Below are 22,716 nucleotides of genomic sequence, written 5' to 3'. Positions count from 1 at the left end.
TCAATAGAGCTTATAAACTTACTCAGATTTCACCAGTTATACATCTACTCAGTGTGAGCGTGTATCTTTGCAATATTACCATGTGAACCTTCCTAATCACCACCCAAACCAGATTGTCCACTGTACCATCACCACAAGACTTCCTTGTGTTCCCTTTTACAGCCATGTCAATCCCTCCCTATCCTAACCTTGGCAACCACTTTATTTTTTTCATCTTTAAAATAATGTTCTCAAAAATGTTACACATAAGGGGTTGTATAGCATGTATCTTTTGACAGTCTTTTGTTGATAAAAAAAAAAGTTGTCTTCTGCCACCCCCAGATGTTTTTCACATTTTAAATAGTGCAGTATTCTGTAAAGAGGATGATATCTAGAACAACTTTAGTTTCTGGGTATAAAAACACCTTGAATATAAAGTATTTGCTATTTTTAGCTACAGTTTTATTTAAAGCTTAGGAATGACTTTCAAATAATTAAACAAATTCTAAAAACAAAAGATGATCAAAATAATTTTTAAAAACAGTTTAATTATTGTGGGATGCTACTTCATTTCCTACCGTAAATAAATGTACAGATCCAATTATAGAGACTTATAAATATGCTATCTCCTGTTTTCAATATTCACCCTTTCAGGCAAATGAGGTCCTAGTTACTAATACAACCTTAACACGTACGGACCTTGATAATACTTCTTTTGGAATACAATATATTCCACCCACCTTGCTTTAAAAAATTGAGGTAAACCCAACAGAATTCAGCAAACTTTCTATCCATGTGGGCAAAGTTGAAATTAAAATAGAAACTTTGAGGAGGAAGCCTATAACACTGTCTGATTTAGCTCTAAAGAAGAATTCAGAGGAGGACTGCAGTGAATTAAATTATTAGCAGGGGCATATAAAGTTCAGAGCCTTCTCTTGAAAACTGTTTCTCTTTTTCTCTTCTGTTGGATCTCCATCTCTTGGGACAGATCTCAAAGCTACTCACCACTCCAACCTAGGAGCCTAGCAATCCTCTCAGAAATTTAATGCATATTTTTTATGTGAGCATTATTTTCTCCAAGCAAATAAATGACCCTATGTTATGATAAAGGGCCTCTAGGCCACTTTCAGCTAGGTAGGACAATTTAGAGTATTTTAGTTAAGGAAATATTAAAATCTTCAAAGATTTTTATGGTTTATAATGAAAACAATTTCAGAACTATTATATAAGACGTAGGATGAGTATATAGACAAATACAGAAATTTAAGATCAAGGTTTTGGCAGTGTTGGTTCCTTCTGAGGGGGTGAGGGAAGGAACCATCTCTGGGCTCTCTTTTTGGCTTACAGATGACTGTCTTCATGTCTGCATACTGTTCCTCCTCCCTGTATGTGAGCCTGTGTCCAAATTTTCTCCTTTTATAATACCAGTCATACTGCATTAGGACCCACTCCACTCCAGGAGGACTTCATCTTACTTGACTAATTACACTGACCCTATTTCCAAAGAAGATTGCATTCCAAGGTTCTGGGGGTTAGAACTTAAACTTTTCAGAAGATAAAATTCAACCCGTAGTAGGATTCATATCATTTTAGTAAAACAATATTTCCCTCTAGTTTCTCCAAACTATTTTTCCCACATAGATTCCTACCTGCAGAGGACATCCTGATTGGACAAAACTATAATAAACTGCAGGTCACTTTCCTTTAGGGTTGGAGACAAGTCATCTTGGATCAGATTTCGTTTAAGGATACAGTCATTTGTGTAGCTATTTCTAGTTATGTAAGTGTGAGATAAGCAGATGCTCATTAAATTGAGGATAAAATGCAACTGATCCTTCACTGATTAGTCTGACAAAAGTGACTCATTTTGATAACCTTCACTGACCCTTGCTTTCAGGGACAAGATTGGTAAATGTGTGTCATGGGGTATCCTATAAGAACAGTAACTGAGAACCCAGCTCCTGTGTTCTGTGGAGTCTGATGTACTAAGAATGCCAAATGAGGTTCATTGATATTGAAGACACCAATAGGCCCCAAGGAGAACATTCAATAAGGATAGGAGCTCTCTGAACAAGACATCTGGTTTAACAAAATAGAAAGTTACTGTGAGAAGGATTTGTTCAGGCATAATATGAATCTACCTCAGACCCAGCTGTCCTATGGCACAAGGGATGTCAATGCATATGAGTGTAAACTCAAGAAATAGAAGTACTGGGAGACCAAGGGTGGAAAGGCTGTTGGCATGCATGATGTCAGTGAAATTGTCCCACCCTAGAAAATCACTAAGGGCTTCACAAGGAGGTAGACAAGCAAGACGATTATTACAGCAGTGGATAAAAACTTCTTGAATAGTGCAACAATGACAGAAGCAATTAAAGACAAAAGTCAGTACACACTATTGACTTTTCACTCAGTGTCTGCAAGTAGGAGTGGTGCCTTTAGACGTAGTCAACCTCTTGCATTTTTAGGCAAATCAGGGAAAAATGCCTATGGTTGCAGAGTGTGGTAACTATCTTGAAACATGATCCTGCTGCATATTGTACTAACTCAGGTCGATTAAATGAATAGTGTTGATATTTTCAAATCTGTGATTTTACTTATATGGCAAAAAGTGTAACATACATATGCAAATATATATAAAGAATAACATCTATTCACACTCTATTTCAAGAATGTGAATAGATGTTATTATTATTCCACATACTTCTTTCTCCGTTGGAGGATTATACTTCCCCACCACTTTGACATCAAGCTTGGCCATATAGTTTGCTTTGGCCAATAAAATATGAGCAGAAGTAATGTATGCCACTTTTGAGTTGAAGCTTTGAGAGTTATCTTCTGGTTCTGCTTCCCATCCCCCCTACCCCCTTGTTTTCTGCCATAGGACAAGAGATGCCTCAGATTGGAGGTGCTCTTTCAGCCTGGTCCCAGAATAAAGACAGCACAAGGCCATGCCAGGGCCAATCCTGGTGGTCAAAATGTAGGGAATATAACATGGTTGTATAAATCCAATATCATTTGAGAGGACTGCTTGTTACAGCTTAATCTGCCATGATCAAAATAGAAAGCCTTACCATTTATAATTTTTCATTATATAAAGAAGACCTAGAGTACTAATGTTTTGGAAGGTAGTCAAAACTTCAGTATAGGGTGTGAGGGCTCACGCCCGTAATCCCAGCATTTTGGGAAGCCAAGATAGGAGGATTATCTGAACTCAGGAGTTTGAGACCAGCCTAGGCAATACAGTGAGAGTTGTCTCTACAAAAAATAAAGTTAGCTGAGTATGGTGGCTTGCAGCTGTAGTCCCATCTACGTGGGAGGCTGAGGTGGAAGGACTGCTTGAGGCTGGGAGGTGGGGGCTACAGTAAGCCAAGATCTGTCGCTACACTCCAGCCTGGGCAACAGAGCAATACTCCATCTCAAAAAAGAAAAAAGAAAGAAAAACAAAAAAACCTTTAGTACACAATATTCTGAGTATTAGAGATTTGGGCTGCAAATGGTAGAAACCAAAAGCAAAGTAGCTTAAGATAACTTTTAAGGAAACTATTGATTTATAAAACTGAAAAGTCCAAAATAAGTTGTATTCTGGAGGTTCACTGATGTCTTCAGGACTTTGTAGCTTTCACTCTACTACCTGGCTTTGATTTTTTCCTTCATCTTCCCCTTCTTCACCCATTCTTCCCTCCTATCAGCAAGACGGCTCTCACATCCTATCTTTTCTGCAAAAAAGCTTCTGTTTAGTTCTGACAAGTAAGATATTCCAAACAGCTATTGAGTATTGAATTTTAATTTGTTTATTTTTATGTTTCTTTTCCCTTCCAAGGTCATAGGGAATTCTCAGAATGATTAATGTGTGACTTGGGGATGGGGAAGGGCTCCACTATGCAAATAAATATGAATTAAAATCCCAACCTGAGGGTGGCACAAGCCAGGGTTTCTGATCTATTGCAGAAGACTCATTCTCCCCCCATTTATTTTGCAGATAGGACTCTAAATGGTTCATAGATGACTCAATATCAGCTCCCCCTGTGCACGGAGCCTGCATCCTGGAGACCGCCTTCTGGATGGATATCAGAACCTCAGGCCCTATGCACAAAGGCTTAGATCAAGTTCATATATCCCCATGAGCTCTTTAGTCTTAGTTCTTGATTACTGCTCTCACAGTTTATCCACCATAGCTGACTCCTAGGGATTTTTCTCTTTCGCTATACATCAAAAATTACTACGTTCTATGTAGTAATACTTGCTTGGCTCAGAAGAGGTGCTTTCATATTAGCTCAATGTACCAAGTTTTTAGTGACCTCTGTAATTTGTTTGCAGTGCTTACTAATCTTTGGTCCATGCAAGATCAGGTACTGTAACTATTGTGTTCACTCCAGAACTTAATACAAAGTTGAGGAAATAGTAGGTACTTAATACATATTTCTCAAGTGGTGAGAGGCAGTAGAATACAGCAGTTAAAAATTTTGGCTGAAACCGGGTTGCCTGAGTTCAAATCCTGATCTGTCACTTCCTAGCTGTGTGAACTTGGACATGACTCTTAACCTCTGTGCACTTCAGCTGCTCATAGGTAAATAGAATAATGGCATACCAGACTCATAAGGTTGTTGTAGGTATTCAATGAGGTAATGTTCATAAAACCTGTAAAGACCAACGCCTGTAATGTGTGTAATCAGAGCTATGAGAGTGTTAGTACATATTATTTGTCTTTTCATCATTAATAATAAATTTTATTTGGAAATAGGTAAGCCTTTTAGTAGGACACATAGTATAAACAGCTATCTCCCTTGCCTATGTATAGGGCTGGCTCTGGGATTAAATCTTGTTGAAGAATGCTGATGAATGAAATAGCTCAGAACAGAGACCTGATGTTGGAAAATCAAGCAGGATAAATTGCAGTGGGCACGGCAAGTTATTGTAGGGCTCAGGGCTGTGTTTTTTCATCCCAGCAATCAAGTGGCCCATGGGGTGGGGGGCGTGGGATGAGAGGGGAAGAAGAAACTGGAGCTAATAAAAGGCAAAAAGAATGTCCTAGTGTCTTGGAATCAACCCAGAAAATATTTTTTTAATTATATTTCCCACCAGGCATAGAATTCACTTTGCAGCAATAGTCTATTTGTATCAGGATCAAAAATTTCAAAATCTCTTAGTGAACGTGTTGGTAAAATAATCTTTCTAGGTTAAAAAAAAATAGACATATAAATAGAAACGTTGATTTGGAAAAGGTGCTTCGGTCACAAGGACTGCCGAATCTTTGTTTGATAAATTCAGTAATTACCTACTTACAGTTTTGAAATACTCTTTCTCTTATAATATAGAATTTGCAGTGTGGAAAGTTCTACTGCAGGATCCTGACGATTTAGTTGTACCAATGTTTGAATCCTGTCTCAAAATAGAAAAAGAAAACCAGGCATGGTACAATTTATGTGTCAATGATAGTGATGCTATTCCTACATCTAAAACCAACAGTATAAAATGTTGACATCACATACAGATGTTTTCACCTTGTGGTTTTCAAAACTCTTTCCAGCTGATAAATTTAGCAAAATAAATACGTTATCTTCCCTAGATTACGACAGGGCACCCAAAACTAAACTACCCTCTCTGGTGATTAAAGGGTTTGAGAAAATAGCATGCTGGTCTCCCTTTCTTTTTCAGCAGACAAGGGCAATCACATAGAAAAAAATTAAAAATTCCATAAAATTTATTGAGTTTGTGTCTTTTTTTTTTTTTTTTTTTGAGACAGAGTCTCGCTCTGTCGCCCAGGCTGGAGTGCAGTGACCGGATCTCAGCTCACTGCAAGCTCCGCCTCCCGGGTTTACGCCATTCTCCTGCCTCAGCCTCCCGAGTAGCTGGGACTACAGGCGCCCGCCACCTCGCCCGGCTATTTTTTTTTTTTTTTTTTTTTTTTGTATTTTTAGTAGAGACGGGGTTTCACCATATTAGCCAGGATGGTCTCGATCTCCTGACCTCGTGATCCGCCCGTCTCGGCCTCCCAAAGTGCTGGGATTACAGGCTTGAGCCACCGCGCCCGGCCGAGTTTGTGTCTTTTTTGCTTTCAGAAAACAAATGGCAGAATGGAGGTGCTCTAACTAACGTTACTGAGGTTTAAATAAGTTTTTTTAAAAAGCCTGTGAGGGTGGTAAAATCAGTGAAGAAGGAAATTAATATACAGATTCTAATCTTTAATAGATTCAGACTTAGCTTCATTTAGGCAAATATTAACATAATTACTTGTGCTTGCTGAATATGATTCTGTAGATTATTTACTTCTCTGCAAGTCATTAATGGAGAAAAGCTATCCACCTAATGATTATCTGGAATATATTTAATTACCCAATTTAAACACGTTAACACAGCTGTAAATGTTATCTGAAAAGATGATATAATGGATGGTGCAGAGTCAGAATAGCTTGTCCCCAATGAATTATTACTATTAACTATAGAGAAATTTACTAGTATATTGATGAATCAAGCCCTAAGTTATGAATATATTTTAAATAACTATTATTAAGCAAATATTTTGAAAAATACTCAAAGATTATGTTTTATCGTTAGAATGGCACAATTTGAGAAACTAAAATTCCGAGAAATAAATGTAAACATCTTGGCCTACAAATTATATTTAAACTTGACTGGATGGAATGATAAAGCTATTGTACTTTACTAAAAGCAGAATGGGTTGATGAACAACTTTAGGTGATTTTTATGAACACGTGTACATGTCTATTTCTAGGACATTCTACACTATTCCACTGGCCTAAGATCTATTTGTGCCAATCCCACACTGCCTTGCTTAAGGTAGTTTTATAATAAGTCTTGAATCTTGAATGTAATCCTGCCCAGGTATTATTTTTCAAATTTGCTTTGGTTATCCTTGTCCATTGAATGCTCAAATACATTTTATAATCATTTTGTCAATATCACTATTGAGATTTTAATTTGGATTACATTTATTTTATAGAACAATTTTGGAAAAGTAAACATCTTTGCAACATCTACAATATTCTAATCCATGGAAATGGTTATTGCCTACTGTTTTTGGATTTCAAAAAAAATCAGTAACATTTTAGAGTTTCCAAATGTATAGATATTTCAGTTTTCATTAGATTTACTTATAGATACGTGATAGTTTTGAAACCATTATAAGTTACAAATTATAAGTTTTTTATGTCATTTTTATTTGTCATTTGTATGTAATTTTAAAAAATCTTATGTTGGCTTGTATCTTGCAACATTAATTCACTGATGAATTCGAATATTTTACTTGTAGATTCATTCTACATCCAGTCTTATCACCAGTAAGTAGAGTTTTATATTTTACTGTTTAAGCCTTATAACTTTTGCTTTTTTTTCCTTACTTTATAACAATAAGTAGGATATCTATACAATGTTGAACAGAAGTAGAACTAGACATCTTTACTCATTTCCAAATTCAGGAAGAATTTTAAATTCACACTAATTGTGAATTCAGAATTTGCTCATTACAGAAATTTGTTTGGTTGGTTACTTTGGTTTTACAGATTATCTATTACTTTAAGCAGGTTTATTTTCATTTCTAGTTTGCCAAAATTGTGAGTAGTGAATTGAATCACAAAATGTCTTGGCATCTATCAATATAACTCTGATATTTTTCTCTGCTTTGTATTAATGTAGAAAAGTACAGTGACTTTCATTATATATTAATATTTTTATATACTGCTAGAATTAATCTTGCTTTTATGAAAGCGATCAGCCGTATAATTTTCCACAGTGCAAAAAAAAAAAAAAAATCAAAAGCCAAAAGACAGTTCATTAAAAAGTCTAAAAAAATGGAAAGATCTTTAGCAAGTCTGATCAGGAAGAAAGAGAGAAGATACAAGTTACCAGTATCAGGTTTGACAAGAGAAAGTTGCTACAAATAGATCCTAAAGAAATTAAAACTGTAATTAAACAACTTTAAGACAATAATTTTAAAAAATTGTTGAAAGAGACAAATTACTGTAAAAACACGTTATCAAAACTAAAACAACACTAAAAAAGATCTGAGTAATCCTATATCTAGCAAAGAAGTTATAATTAAAAACTTGCCCACACAAAAATCTCCAAGCCCACATTTAAAGAAAAAGCCTTAAAAAAAAAAAGACTATAATGTCAATCTTTAAAAATGCTTCTAGAGACTAGACAAAAAAGAAAGATTGCTTCCTCACTTGTTTCAGGATTCCATCATAATTTCAAAACCAAAATCTGAGAGAAGCACTAGAAAAGAAATACATAGAAATTACAAGATGAGCTCTGTAAATTTGCTTTTTTCCCCACTTTCTAAATACAAGGGTAGTTTTAAAGAAAGGGGAAGGTTTGAAATGACTGCCACTGCAGAGGAAAGCAAATGTTTCTGGAAAATATTGGATAACTTTCCATAGTACCAGAGTTCCAGCAAAGGGTAGAAATTTACACCTGTAGTAAAATCAGTTTGCATCTGGTAGGATTTGTTTTTTGTTTTGTTCTATTTTCCTCATAGCACTTGGCAACCTAGGTGAAAATGTGAAGTCATACTTTTGGATTGATCCGGGGTTGAGATATTGTCATGTAAGTGTCAAAAGGAGGAGGACAAGGAGGAAGAGGAAAAAGGAGAGGGGAAGGAGGGGGAGGAAGAGGAAAAAGAGAAAGAGCAAAGGGAAGAAAGATAACGGGGAAGAAAGAGGAAAAAAAGGAATGGAAGGGGAGGGGAGGGAAAAGAAGGGAAGGGCCAGAAGATCCAGGAAACAAAGGAAAAATGAGAAGTATATACACCAGACACTGGAAGCATTATGAGAAAAAAACAAAAATAAAACAAATAACAAATTAAACATAGCAATGAAACGACTAGTGATGGAATGAGATTGCCATCCTCCACAGAATGTGATGTTTAAAAGATCAGAAATGGAACAATTAATTTCAGTTGATTTGTGACTATGTGTATGGGTAGCTCAAGTTAGGTGAATTCATTAGAACTGAGGAAGTCATGGAAGTTAAAGGCTAGTATATGGGCTGGGTCATCCACACAGCTGTTGTTTACCTGATGGTGGATTGGAGCAAGGGGAACCAACCCGTCCATCAACCCATTGTCTATGGGAGCAGTGGAAATAGAAGCATTCACTTGGGAAGGACGAGGTTAAAGTTTTCTTCTGGGAAAATTCATGTTTCTATTATGGAAAGATGTAGAATAGAGTTCCATGTAGAAAATGACTAGACAAATTCTATATAATTCTAGACAGTTGAATTAAAACAAAAACAATGGTGGGGTTTGGGGAAAATAATATTCTTGGACTCACTAGACCTACTATATCAGAATTTCAGCAGAATAATCTAGGAAGATATATTCTTAGTAAATGCCTCAGGTTATTTTTTATTTTTTTTTTTGAGACGGAGTCTCACTTTGTCGCCAGGCCGAAGCGCAATGGTGCCATCTCGGCTCACTGCAACCTCCACCTCCCGGGTTCAAGCGATTCTCCTGACTCAGCCTCCCAAGTAGCTGCAATTACAGGCACCTGCCACCACTCTCAGCTAATTTTTTGTATTTTTAGTAGTAGAGACAGGGTTTTATCATGTTGGCCAGGGTGGTCTGGATCTCTTGACCTCATGATCTGCCCCCCTTGGCCTCCCAAAGTGTTGGGATTACAGGAGTGAGCCACCGTACCAATCAATGCCTCAGGCTATTCTTATGCTTAGGTATGAGCAGAAATTTGTATGATACAGGGGGAATTTTTGTTTGGTTTGCTCTGATAGGAATAAAAGATTTCTAACTAAGGGACTGGGCTGATCCAAGCAGGGGTGAGTTCCCCATTGCTGACCCTGGGGCATTCACTCTTCAGACAGTTGGAGCACTTATGCTGTGCCCCAGGCTCTGAGCTTAGGGTTTTATCCCTGCTCTGGGAGGGCCAACACCCTCGCGGAGCAGACAAGTAATAGCAGAATAAAATAAGGTGTGCTAAGATCATGATACTTGTTTTTAAAAAAATCTTATAAGAGCACAGAAGAAAGATCAACCAACTCTGTCTTGGGAGTCAAAAGGAAGTTTCTCCTAAGAAAGACATTTAATATGAGTTTTGTAAAAGTCAGTAGGAAACTGCTAGGCAAGGATGAGAGGGATAGGACTGCAGGTAGAAAGAATCAATGTACAGATGCAATGAGAGTAGGAATAATTATTCACTCTCTTTGTGCAGGTTCTATTCCGAGTTGAATTGTGCCCCTAAAAAAAAAAAAAAAAAAAAAAAAAAAAAAAAAAAAAAAAAAAAAAAAAAGGCATGTTAGAGTCACTACCATTAGCACTTCAGAATGTAACCTTGTAACCTTATTTAGAGATAATGTCTTTACAGAGGCAATCAGGTTAAAATAAGCTCATTAGCATGGTCCCTCATCTATAATAGTGTGACTGGTGTCCTTATAAAAAGGGGAAATTTAGACACAAAGACAGACATGCACTATGTGAAGATACAGGAAGAAGATGGTCATTTTCAGGCCCAAGAGAGAAGCTTGGAACAAATTTTTTCCCACAGACCTTGGAAAGAACCAACGTTTCCAATATCTTGATCCTAGACTTCCAGCTGCTGGAACTGTGAGACAATAAATTTCTACTGTTTCAGCTGCTGAATTTGTGGCACTTTCTTATGGCAGCCCTAGCAAGCTCATGCACAATTCTGTTAAAAAGTAAAATAAAATGATAACATGCCATGGAGTGGATAGGGGGCTTCTACTTACTTACTGTCAACCACAGTTTCCAGAATATTGTGTGGTCTGCGAATTAGCACTATATTGTTACATTTCCTTAGCAATATTGAAAGATCATGAGTCACTTTAATTTGGAATAAATACAATAAAAATAATTACATGGTAACTATTAGACTCACATTATAAGATGACTTACTTATGTAAGTCATAAACATTTACCAAAGTAGTAGTAGTATATAAACATTTACCAAATATGTGTGCGTAACAGACCACAATTCTATATTCATCTGCATTGATTGTGCAATGCTATAATTAACATTTCCTGAAGGACCACTCTTGATGTTCATGGCCAAGTGGTCCTATGAAGACTCTTTAAAAAAAAAATCCCGATTCTCAGAAACAAAAGAATGACTTTAAATAAATTTATTCTTGATCAGCTGTAGTGAAAGCCCACACCGTTTCACATAAATCTTTCTTTGTGTAACAATAATAAAACATTTCCATTATCTACAAATGCTTAAGTATCAAGATCTAAACTACAGACATAATTAACTCCATTTCTGTGCATTTATCTGTTTGTTCTTGGATGCTTCAGCTCAGTCCTGCTATTCCTGAACTAAAGAAGATTCACCACTGCATCCTTCCAACATGTGCTCTGCAAAAGTGCTTGCCTCAGCTGCTTTCTAATGTGCAGGCAGATTTTGATTGCTGGTGCTGCAGTGGGTGGGCTTTATAGCCACTCTTAGCCTCTGGCTGGAATTCATCGGTGTGTGCTGCGATCATTCAAAAATTCCCTTTAATTTTAAACAAGAGAACAAACAAGAGCAACAACAAAGACACAAAAGTCCCTGTTTTCTTCCTATGTTATGCTACAAACTATGCTCTCTTCACCCCACCCCTAATAAGCAACAATATCTTTGTGTTATTTACTGTTTCATAATCACTTAAACATAGACTTCAAAATACTTAAGAGTGTGCTATACTCAGGTGGTATGAGGCAACAAAGAAAAGTTGTAGTTAGACCCTAAAGTATATTGTTTAATCTCAGCACTTTGGGAGGCCAAGGTGGGCAGATCACTTGAGGTCAGGAGTTCGAATCCAGCCTGGCCAACATGATGAAATCCTCATCTGTACTAAAAGTACAAAAATTAGCTGGGTGTGGTGGTGCATGCCTGTAGTCCCAGCTACTCAGGAAGCTGAGGCAGGAGAATTGCTTGAACCCGGGAGGCGGAGATTGCAGTGGGCAGAGATTGCACCACTGCACACTCCGGCTTGGATGAGACTTCATCTCAAAAAATAATAACAATAATATGGTTGCTCTAGGCTAAGACCTTCGGACTGTATTATTTTATAATATATGTAACAGGCTTGGGTTGAAGAATTTTAAGCAAAGGAATAACTTCACCAGATCTATAATTTTTGTATTTGTAAGATAACCCCAATGAGAGGGTAATCTGTGGATATGCACGCCTTTAGGAGATGTTTGCTGTACTCCAGGAGGATCGATGAAGGACTGTGTTTAAACAATGGCTATAAGAAAGGAGAGAAGTGAATGGACCAAGAAATATTAAGAAGGTAGAAGTAATGGGATTCATTCATTGATTGGGATATGAGAAAAGGATATATACTATGATACTCTGTTGCATCAGTATAAAGTCAAAGAGATCAGGATTGAAATATTGGTTTCTCTATTGACTACCTGTGTGAATATTCTGAAACTAATAATAATACCTACTGCATAAGGCAGTTGTAAAGACAAAATAATATAACACATGCAAAGCACATAGCACTGTGGGAAGTACAGAATTATAAGTCCATTTTTTTAGAAATAGAATGGATAAAATCTCAAGGATAACTCTGAACTTTCTCACAGGGCATTCTATCAGGAGTATCACAGAGGAGATTAACACACTGAGCTTGATGGGAATTCATGATTCAATGGTTAGAAGTAAATATAATTTCTCTGACAGATTTTTAAAAATTACAAAGCAGTTTTTTTTTAAATTGCTTTTAGTATCAATTAACTGCATCAGAATCTCTAGTTGCTGATCTCACTCTGAGTGATCTGTCTTGCTTCCTTTGATGAATCGATCCTTGCGGAACTCTAGAGGAAGGCATTGGCTTCTGCAGCCTGATAGGCAATTCCTTGTTTCAATAGTGGCTGATCATTGTGAGCTCCATTTCCATCCTCAGGTCATGACCTTGCCAGAGCATTCCGGCTGCTCCACAGCAGGAGGCACTTGGCTCTCCATTAAATGCATCCTGCAAACCTCTAGTAACCATGGTAATAATCATCAGAAGACACAGCCCCAAACCCATCCTGACCTTTTGACCATCCATGGTGGAAACCACAATTCCTTCCTGTTTGAATGTTTTAAATTAGACACTCACGAGATTTTCTTTCAGTCAAGGGAAAATACCATGTGCCAGTGACAACGGCTGCCTAATATCAATCAAAACAAGATATCAATGACAAGATGCTGTTCTAACAAATTCAGGGCAAAATGCAATCACTGTTTTATCTCCAAAGGACAGCCAACATTTTTCAATACCTGTGGTATTCTGGGATTTGGGATGTCTGCTTACTTTTAAAAAAATATTAATTGCATGAAGGAAATATTTGTAGTGTTTCTCTAAGAGGAATGTAAGAAATATTAAAAACTGATGAGTGGCATTATAATTAAAATTAATGGATTTTATAGTTCTTCTGCCTGAGTTTAAAAAGAAGAAAACTGAAGCGCCAAAAAAGGGGTAGGAGTACTACCCAAGACAGCAAAGCTTTAAGGGATCATAATACTGAGACTTATAGAATGGTGGTTACCATGGGTTTGGGTTGGCAGGGCAGGGGCAGTGGGGAGTGTTGTATGGGGAAGATGTTGGTCAAAGGATTCAAAATTTCAGTTAGATGGGAGGAATAAGTTGAAGAGATCTATTGTACAACATGGTGACTATAGTTAATAACAATGTATTATATACTAAAAAATGCCAAGAGAATAGATTTTGAGTGTTCTCTTCATAAAAAATGACAGGTATGTGAAGTAATACATATATTAATTAGCTCAATTTAGCGATTCTACAATATATGCATATTTTAAAACATGTTTTACCACATAAACATATACAATTTTGTTAATTAAAACAATTGAAAATAATTATATCATTCATTAGTTATACTGCATTCATCGATTCATTCATGCATCACACTTAAAATGGCACTCTGTACATGTCTGTCTACGCTTCTTTAAAGGGGATGCCTGTCTTTACATGTGACACTGTGTGAGATGGTGCTTGGGCCATGGGATAAATATACCTCATCTTCATAGACTGTCAAGTTTATTAAAATATATCTAAGGGGCAATAAAACAACTAACCCAAATGTAATATGGATTGCAATGAAAATTTCACATGAAAGAGAAAAAAAGAAAATTTGAAATAATTGTCTATTTTTGGCAGCCCTGGTTAGTCTTCTATACCAAAACCTCCAGGATTATTTATCTCACTTTGATTGTCATTAGCAACACAAATTTGAGAAAAAAAAATGGAGAAACTCGATGCCAAGAATAAAACCAGCATATAGGCCAGGCACGGTGGCTCACACCTGTCATACCAGCACTTTGGGAGGCCGAGGCGGGGGGATCACCTGAGGTCCAGAGGTCAAGACCAGCCTGGCCAATATGAAGAAACCTGTCTCTACTAAAAATACAAAAATTGGGCAGGAGTGGTGGTGTGCACTATTCAGGAGGCTGAGGCAGGAGACTCATTAGAACCCAGGAGGCTGAGGTTGCAATGAGCTGAGATCGCTCCACTGCACTCCAGCCTGGAAAAAAAAAAAAAAGAAAAAGAAGAAAAGAAAAGAAAACCCAGTATATAATACAACATATACAATATAATTTCTGGTTTGATATAAGCTCTGATTTGATTATATGAATTTTACGTAACACATATAGAGAGATATAGGATTTAAATATATAAAAAGACCTGATAGCAAAAAAAAAAAAAAAAACTCAGTTGCGAGCTGAAATACACCAAAAATGTTTACAGTAGCTGTCTTTTTTGTTGTATTATTAAAAGTGTTTGTTTTATTCTTGATGTTTTTTCTGCACATATAATTTTTCTTAAGTATATGTACATGGCATTTTTAAATTAAATCTTAAAATTTCTTGAATGAAGAAAATGTATATAAATCCACTTCTATTATTAATCACCATAGAAAGACTAATTTCAAATTTAATAAAGTAGTAATCTTGGCTATGTTAAATAATAAAAAATCAGCATTAGATTTTATGAGATTTCTTGGGTTTATTAACAGTTTTCCTCTGGAATAAATCATTTAACTTTCTAGAATTGGTAGAAGTTTAAAGAATGGAAAAACTTATAATTTCTTTTTCTTAGTTGTGTGGATATATTAAATCCTACAACTGAAACTGAAAACTACACCTTCTCCCCATGTGGAAAATATTTAAGAAATAATACTTCAATTTCCCTATATTCAAATGGAGATATTAAATGTCCCACAGATTTATTCATTATTAACTACAAAAGTACTTTAACATGTGATTTGCATCCTCCTTTTGAAAAGTAGCTTTAGTTTTATTTGCAGGCCATACTCATCAGTGTTAAAAAAGAAAGAACATTTCAGTAAATACCAAGTAACTATAGCATCAGTCTCCAACGTGCTACCAGAGTGTTTTAGTACATTAGTATGTTTTGAGCCTCTGGTTCTGCATCTGTAGTCCAACAAGATTGTGGAGGATTTAAATTCCCCTCTATGCATTGCAGGATACCTCTGGAGATGAATGATCTGGCAATGTGTGGAGTCCGGCAGGCAATCACTGTCATGTGCAAACTGCACTGCAGGCCTGTGAAATATCAAAACGTCTTTTTCACAAAACCTTTCTAAGCCAGCCTAAAACTTGGAGGTATTCTTTCAATGCTGTCTCTTCAATTATAAAAATGATGTAAATCATGAATATAAAGCATCTTACAGGCTAGGCGTGGTGGCTCATGCCTGTAATCCCAGCACTTCCGGAGGCCGAGGTAGGTGGATCACTCTCTGAGGTCAGGAATTCAAGACCAGCCTGGTCAACATGGCGAAAACCCATCTCTACTAAAAATACAAAAAAAAAAAAAAAATTAACTGGGAATGGGGGCGGGTGCCTGTAATTCCAGCTACTAGGGAGGCTGAGGCAGGAGAATTGCTTGAACCCAGGAGGCAGAGGCTGCAGTGAGCCGAGATCATGCCATTGTACTCCAACCTGGGCAACAAGAGCAAAACTCCGTGTGAAAAACAAAAAAAACAAAAAAAAAACAGTGTCTTACAATATGTTTTGAATATAGTGGAGATAAAACACTTTAAGGCTGACAATTAAGTGGCTTGGATCCTGAGCTCGAGTTTGCCACATTATATGACCTTGAATAAAGTTATTTGACCTTTGAATATCTCATTTGCATCATCAATAAAATTAGGCTAATAACATCGCTTTTTGCTACCTCACTAGGCTGCTAAAAGACTCAAATGACTGGAAATATAGCTTGAAAAGGATAAAAGAACAATAAAAATAAGGCCATGTGACTTTTTAAACTTCAAATATCAAATTATTTATAGATTTTTTTCATGTTTGAAATAAGAAAGTGCTTTTTATTAAAAAACATGATTTTTAAATATCTATGATATCTCTTAAAGAGGACAAAGCAATAGAATCACTTTTTTACTTTGGACAACTAAGTTTTTTGGATTTTGTTTTTGTTTACTGTCAGACAGCTGTATCAAAGGACATATTTCAACTCTATGATAAACTTCAAAATAGAAGTTAAATATTTGCCTTTTTTCTACATGCACATAGGACTGGAAGGTCTAGGTAGCCATCTGTCCCCAGACCCCAGGAAGAATGATATCATTGAACGGCCCTGAGGATGGAAGTGAAAACAAGCAGACTTGGTTCAATTCGGCCTTATGAGGTTGGCCATTTACATACCAAGACTTCCCTCTGCATTTTCTCCTAAACTTGCTCCCCCACAGAACTGTAGATTCCTTGGGAGCAGAGAAAGTATCTTATTCATCTTTCGACCCCTCCCTGTTTTATAATAAAGAACTTTGCAAATTGTAGATACAAATTGTAGTTTGTGAAGTGAATGCATAATTACCATTTCTCTGCCCGTAGTTGTATTGAGAACTAGCATTTGCTGAGCATGGGTTAAGTGCTTTGTCACTATGCTAATTACCTTACAGACAAGTCTTCCTGAATCTCCAGGCAGATGTTACTAGCAAAACTTAGGATCTAGCTGGCACAAAGTAAATATTAACTGTAATTAAAACAATGATCATTCTTATTATTATTATGCCCTTTTAAGAGATGAAGAAACTAGTTTCAGAGATGCAAAGCTGGCCAAGGTCACAGGGCCAGTTAACGGTGTAGCAAAGTGAGGACTTAAAAGCAGACCTATGTGGTGTTAGACCTTGTATTTAGCCATTTGACCCTATTGCCTGCCCACAGGAGATGAGGTTATGAGTGGAATATTGCTCCAGGACAGAGGTACCACCTTTGTCTGTTATGACAAAAATTGCCCATCCCTCTCCATAGCTTGGCAGACTTTCCAAAGAGTCTATGAATTGTGGGGAGGTTTTACTAACTGTGTGTCTCCTCCATGGCACCAAGTTTGGGACTGCTGTCTTCTCATTCTGCTGCTCTCACTTACTGGGCTTCACAATGTATTCTTTGGGAGTTCTCATTGCAAGCAGATCGAATTTCTGTATAAGTAGGTGGTGATACTCACCAATTTATGTGCTATGATATTCCTTTGTATCACTGAAGAGAGTCTCAGTCTTTCTTATTTCATGGAATATTAATTATATTCTTTATAAAATGAATATGATGTTTATTTTAGAGAACTTACTAAGACAGAAAAGCAACAAGGAGGAGAATCAATACTCATCCATAACCACACTACTGACTGCTGTCTACAAGTTAGTAGATGTCCTTTTCTATGTATAATATGATGTGTGAATGTGTATAAATGTGTAAGTTTTGTATATATACAAACTGTACACACAATGGTGTCATATCTTAAAAACAGATGTGTTACGTAATTCTTTTTAACTCAATAATACATTTTGGGCCTCTTTCCATTACCTAAAATATTATTTAAAATTATCATGTAAGTGGTTAAATAATAAAATAATGCTTTGTTTAAACATGTAGTTTAAGCCATCCTCTCTTTTTAAATTTATTTTTTTAATTATAAACACAATGCTGCAAGGAATATCACTGTAGCTGAATATTTATCCACATCATTAATGATTTCCTTAAAATGACTTGTAGATTTTGTCTCCTCCAATTTTATAGTTTTTACATAGAGGGAAAGATTATACATTTGTTTTAATCTGTAGTTGAGTACACACAGCTGAGACATATAGTGGCTTGGATTTTAACTTCCAATCTGTGTGACTTCAAGTCCCTATACTTCCCAGTATACCATATGGTACACTTCCCAGAATACTGATCAAAAAACTATGTACAATTTACATGTCCAAATTGTACAAGGGAATTTTTAAAGGAGAAGTAGGAGTACTTATCTCAGGGAAATTGTCATTTTGATGATGTGGTTATATTTCAGAATCATACTTGCACTTAAATTTTTAATTTTCAAAATGCTAGAGGGAGCTTGACACACAACCTCTAAGCTGCAGAGGTCTAACCATGAAGTATATTGGCCTTTCTAATGGGCTCGGCAAATTTAAGGGGAAGAAAAATACATCTATTGATTTGGCTCAGCTGTCTCAATTTGGGAGCTGTCCCAGTAATCTCATTACTAGGGTGTGTATGCTTTTATTCCCTCAGCAACAGAATTAAGTCTATATATAGAGCCAGCAGCTGCATTCTCAGCAAGACCTCAAGGTATTGAATGCCCTCCGGAACTCTCTACTACTCATTTTCATTAACACAAGGCACTGATGACAAATATCTTTTTCTTGACCCACACGTTATTTTCAGTCCAAAGATCTATTTTCTCCTTTGCCTATCTTTGTCTAAATTAGCACAGATTTTATTTTAATCACTTCCAGATTCAGGCCTTATATGCTTAGATTTTGGCAGAGATTTAAATATATTCAGGCAAATCTTTCTTTTTACCTGACTCATGAAATCACCAGATTGGCCCTCAGAAGATTTTATGGATCAAATACAAAGAAAACTGTAATTATTAATAAATAAATAAATAATAAAAATAAAAAATACATAGTAATTTAATTAACGTCCTTTCCATCACAGAAATTAATTTTTAAATAAGCATAAAAATGTTTTTGCTCACCAAGAACCTTTCTTTTTTTATGCTATTCCTTTATATTTTTCTCTTTTCTGCAAGAAAAAATATGTTTATGTGCAGAAAGTCTGGCTTCCTCAAGTCTCCATTTCACCCTCACTTGCCATATGCAATGCATAAATTTATAATGTGTTAAGCTTGGAGAACAGCTGACGACAAATTTCAGCTTTCCGACCTGGGTTTAATTCCACCTAAATGCTCCGTCCCCTTATATCAGCTCTATGTGTTGTGAAATGCTTTTATGACGAATCAAATATCTTCTGCTGCAAAGATTTCAAAGGCTTTTAGGGAAAATGAAAACCTGTATTAATAAGAACTTGAGAAGTGCTAATGAACTGTGTTTGTCTCAATGCCACTCTTTTTTTTTTTTTTCTGTCTTATCCTTGAAAGGTCATGAGCTTTCAGAGTGGAGGTTTCCTCCATGACCAAATTCTATGACATTTACATGAAATGTTGGGTTATAAAATACCTGTTTAAACACTAAGATTAGTCGTCACACTATTATCTTTTGCTTTCTAGTGTCCCAAGCAGAAACAGTGTTTACTCCCATGTGCTCGAGGCAAAATCTCTTTTTAGTAGCAAGAGATTTATATTTAATTTCTTGTTATATTATATTATTAAATATAAATCTCTTGCTACTAAAAATTAGGCCATTTTAAAGGAGGAATAGATTATCCAATTCAACATCATTGTATTAAAAAAAAAAAAGGAAAGTTAATGCCACACAACCCAATCATAACAGAGCTGCTGAAGCTTAAATCTAGGGATTTTAAGTATCTTCCTCAATAATAACACACAGGATATCTTCTATCTTTCTTAAATACTAAAATATAAATAGAAAATCAGTTTGCCTATTTAAATTATCTTGTTTTTTTGTTTGTTTGTTTTTAAAAAAAAGCAGAATGAGAAGATCACGATTAGTAGCCCAACAAAGAAAAGTGTTTTGCTTATTTGGTTGAAAATCTTTTACTTCTAACTGGTTGATATTCTGGAAAAGGTAAAAACAATGGAGCTAATAAAAAGATCAGTGGTTACCAGGAGTTGGTAGAGAGAGAGGGATGAATAGACATAGCACAGAAGATTTTTAGGGCAGTGAATCTATTCTGTATGATACTGTAATGGTGAGTATATGTCATTATCCATTTGTCCAAATCCATAGAATATAAAATACCCAGAGTAAACCCTAGTATAAGCAATGGTCTTTGTGTGACAATGATGTCACCACTCTGGTGGGGGATGCTGATGCTGGGGAGGCTATGCCTGTGTAGGTGCAGGGGTAGATGGGAACTCTCTGTACCTTCTGCTCAATTTTTCTGCTAACCTAAAACTACTGTCTAAAATGTCTTTTAAAAATATCTTACAAACTAATATGTCAAATCAAATTAAAATTAGGTACCTGTAGGGCCGGGCACGGTGGCTCAAGCCTGTAATCCCAGCACTTTGGGAGGCCGAGACGGGCGGATCATGAGGCCAGGAGATCGAGACCATCCTGGCTAACACAGTGAAACCCCGTCTCTACTAAAAAAAATACAAAAAACTAGCCGGGCGAGGTGGCGGGCGCCTGTAGTCCCAGCTACTCGGGAGGCTGAGGTAGGAGAATGACGTAAACCCGGGAGGCGGAGCTTGCAGTGAGCTGAGATCCGGCCACTGTACTCCAGCCTGGGCGACAGAGTGAGACTCCGTCTCAAAAAAAAAAAAAAAAAAAAAATTAGGTACCTGTAAATTCAAATAAAAAGAAAGATTTAAGGGGATTCTAAACAATACACCATCATGGATTTGAGAGTTTGAAATAATGACAGAGATGGTCAGCAGTTCACTAAGATACCTAAACAAAGTTTTAAAACAGAAACTTAAGGGGACTTCCTGACCTGGCGTGGTGGCTCACGCCTGTAATCCCAACACTTTGGGAGGTGGAAGCGGGCAGATCACCTGAGATCGGGAGCTCAAGACCAGTCTGACAACTGTGGAGAAACCCTGTCTCTACTGAAAATACAAAAAATTAGCCAGGCATGGTGGCGCAAGCCTGTAATCCCAGCTACTCAGAAGGCTGAGGTAGGAGAATCGCTTGAACTCGGTAGGCGGAGGCTGCAGTGAGCTGAGATCACACCATTGCATTCCAGCCTGGGCAACAAGAATGAAACTCCATCTCAAAAAAAAGGGACTTCCTAAAATGATGGCATCTAGAATAAGAACATCTCAGTCTCTCTCTTAAAGATATATTGAAATGATCAGAGGATATAAAATATTAGGAGAAACTATGTATCAGCCCTGGAAACTAAAAAATGCTGTCCACATACTCTAAGACATAAAGGTGTTTTCTCCTAAATTCAGTATAAATAGGAACATGCTGAGTAGAGACACACCAAGGGCCAACTCACAACTATTCCCCTCAGGAAAGTACTATAATTCCAAATATATTCACAAAAGACATACTAGCAGAACACGGAAAACAAATCCCAATTTGCAAGGGCAAAGGTAAGATATTAATATATAGCAGAATATTTTGACCCAACTGTGCTAGGAGACCCCAGGGAGAGGTTTGCTACAGCAAACTGTGAAAATAGACCCTTATTTCTACAAGAAGATAGTTGTACCATGGTAACATACAAAAATTCATTTTTGCTATTTCCACTCCATGTGACCTGAAGCTAAGTCAGTATTCTTTTTGTGTCTTTCATTTTCTCAAAGGTAGAAATGATAATAAAGATACTGATTTCACAGGTTTGTGAAAAGGAAGAAATGAAACCATACATGCAAAGTTTTAATCAAGGTGCATAGTTTTAAAGCAACACACAATATGTGGTAGCCACTATTATCATTGTTGTTGTCATCATTATCATCATCATCATCATCATCATCATCATCATCTTCATGGTGTTTACCACCTTCAGAGGCATGGACCTTGCATTTTGACAGTAGTGAAAGGAAAAAAGCTGGAGGAGCTCTTCTATGCAGAGACAGCACAGAACAGAAAATTAGCTTCAGAAAGCTTGCTGCTAGTCATAGATTTCTGCAACAACGTGGTATGGAAACTAGAAGTCCCTCGTGCTTTAACTGAATGTAGGTGCCTCATCACTACTCGAAATTTTGGGATCAAAGAAACAGTGACATAAATACAAATCAACCAGTCCTTCAATTTGAGATCTGAGAAAGTATTTGAAAAGCACTTAAGAAGGGGCTGTCTTAGAACACAATACCAAAATAGAATTCTCTTCATCCTATCTAAATATCAAAGAATACATATACAAAACCAATACAAAGCCTATAATAAGCTGAACAATGTCCATCCAAAGATGTGCACATCCTAATCTCAGAACTGTTAAGTATGTTGCTGCCTTACATGGTAAAAGATAACAATGGATGTGATTAAGTTCAGGATCCTAAGATAGGACGGTTATCATGGATTACTCAGGTAGACCCAATGGAATCAGGAGGCATCCTTATTCAAGAGAGACAGGAGGATTAGCGTTATCAGCAAGAGATGTGACAACAGAAACAAGAAGTTGGAAGTGGTCACTAGGCAAGGAACACAAGTTGATCTCTAGAAATGGTGAAGAAATGGATTGTTTCCTCTGAATTTCCATAAGGAACTAGCCCTTTAAAAATGGTTCTTTGAAAAGATAAATAAAATTGATAGATCATTAGCAAGATTAACCAAGCAAAGAAGAGAGAAGATCCAATAAACTGAATTAGAATGAAATGGGAGATATTACAACTGACACCACAGAA

The sequence above is a fragment of the Macaca nemestrina genome, chromosome 8 (genome assembly GCF_043159975.1).
Source record: "Macaca nemestrina isolate mMacNem1 chromosome 8, mMacNem.hap1, whole genome shotgun sequence".
Taxonomy (NCBI): Eukaryota; Metazoa; Chordata; class Mammalia; order Primates; family Cercopithecidae; genus Macaca; species Macaca nemestrina.
Note: the sequence above shows the minus strand (reverse complement) of the source record.